Source organism: Sinohyriopsis cumingii, unplaced genomic scaffold, assembly GCF_028554795.1.
Source record: "Sinohyriopsis cumingii isolate HCF-2022 unplaced genomic scaffold, ASM2855479v2 utg001517l, whole genome shotgun sequence".
In the NCBI taxonomy this organism is placed as follows: Eukaryota; Metazoa; Mollusca; class Bivalvia; order Unionida; family Unionidae; genus Sinohyriopsis; species Sinohyriopsis cumingii.
The window spans coordinates 281,112-282,978 of NW_028316009.1; the positions used below are offsets into that span (position 1 = coordinate 281,112).

A 1,867-nucleotide genomic window follows, 5' to 3' on the forward strand; every position below is an offset into this window, starting at 1 on the left:
TGGGCCAAATCCGAAACTCAAACACACGCAGACAGGTGAGATGGCCGCGATCCGTAATGGTGGGCTATTTAGACCACCCGGGGTACCCACCCCTTGAAAGAGCAGTGTAAGAAATAATAACATTATCGATTGGCACGTGCTAATCAGAGACATCCAGACTAATTTTGTCATAAGCTTGAGATTATTGGTTATTTTTAATTGAATTATCAGGGGTTAGCGCGAACGCAGACCCCCACGCTAATAATTAACGACCCCGAGTCACCCACATTTGGGGTGATCGCAGGTTTCAGCCCAACCGAAGTGCAATGGAAAGGCCTCATCCTGGGGAAACCGCGTAGCTGATCACGGTACTCCCTGGTCCAGGTAAGTATGATTTCTTGACGTTTACTGACGTTTATCAACTGACATTTGTGTCTGGAGTAGGAAGTGTGCCTCTAAGTAATGAAAATAAATTAAAACGATTCAGGGCCATGGTACTGCTGATGTCTTAGTATTCCGAATAACTTTATAGCTTATGTTTCAACATTACAAAAGTAACTGAAATGTCTTCAAATAGTCCTTTATTTGCAATTTCAGTTTCTTTTACGGTGGATATATGCTATATAGGTTTGCTCGGACGGCAGGGGATAGTTTCGTATATTGGCCCCTGGCAAATTTCTTAACTTGAGGCAACGGTGCGTATTTTTCAGCTATTATAGTTTTTTAATTAAATATATGGATACATTTTTCAATTCCGCGTTTCGGGCTTGTCTTGTTCTTGAAACTGATATCAGCCATTGACCTCCCATAGTTACTTCACAGCAAGTCGACAGTGAAATAGCAATAGTCGTCTAGCAAGAACTATGGTCAATCACATCTAGCTGTTTAGTACACAATGCTTTCCCGAACTGTTACGTAGGGAAAGGGATTGTGTTTGCACTGGCAAGATCGCTTGGTGTCATAAATGAAAAATGCAGGTATAAATTTGAGGTTGCAGTGCATCAACCTCTTTTGCTATGAACCACTGCAAATCGACTTGTCAGGTCAAAGGAATACTACTATTTGTTTCCTCTGTTTTATTAAATTTGAAATCTTTGTGCCACTGATTGGCCAGCTACGCTTCGCCGTACTCCAAGTCTAGAAGCTTTGGATTGTTGAAAGTGCTGCTGATACAGAAGTAACTGGTGATGCAGATGATCTCTACAATGAGACTTATGATGAAGCTGTCACTGCTTTTGATAAGGACAACAAGCTTGCTGTATTAACGAAGTTGTTCCTGTTATTTGAAGATATTGTTTCAAGAACATAGCTTTGTAATTGTCGTTGGTAGAAATATTTTGTGGGGACTAGACCAAATTTGAGACTAGGATTATTTTCATAAAATGTTTTGAAAATGGTCATGCACTTTTGATAGAATTTAGGAACATATAGCGTATGAGTAAATTTATTAAGCGCCAAATTAGGGTTGAAAGACCTTAGTTGTAAACCGATCCAATACCTTGCAAAATCTTTCCATTTGGCTGAATATTCATCGTCGAGTAATTTTTGTATATGCTGTATACGTATTGCTTGGATTTTACATTTCAAATGGGTGATGTTTAAACCTCCGTCGTAAAGGGGATTGATGCCTTAAGAGGGCCTCAAGGGAGAATAGTCCTTGACTAATGAGTCACCCTCTATAAATAAAGCATTATTATTATTATTATTATTATTATGCATACAGCTCTAGCGAGATGTTCGAATTTAGAATTCCACAAAAGTGTGAAGATATTCCTATTTATTAAAATTTCATAATGTTTAGGTAGATCAGTCACGGTTGCAGTATACCAAATTTTGCTATAAGCTAAAAGATTAATAACATGGGACTTAGAAATGAGAGGTAAATTTC

The 1,867-nt window shown here is 38.5% G+C and overlaps 1 non-coding gene across 1 annotated transcript; it reads right to left on the reverse strand.

The window, feature by feature from the left end:
- Nucleotides 1-207: 207 nt before the first annotated feature.
- On the reverse strand, nt 208-371 carry LOC149772068 (U1 spliceosomal RNA). The gene has a single exon (XR_016417958.1). It is a non-coding gene; the product is annotated as a U1 spliceosomal RNA (small nuclear RNA).
- Between the last annotated feature and the right edge of the window lie 1,496 nt (nt 372-1,867).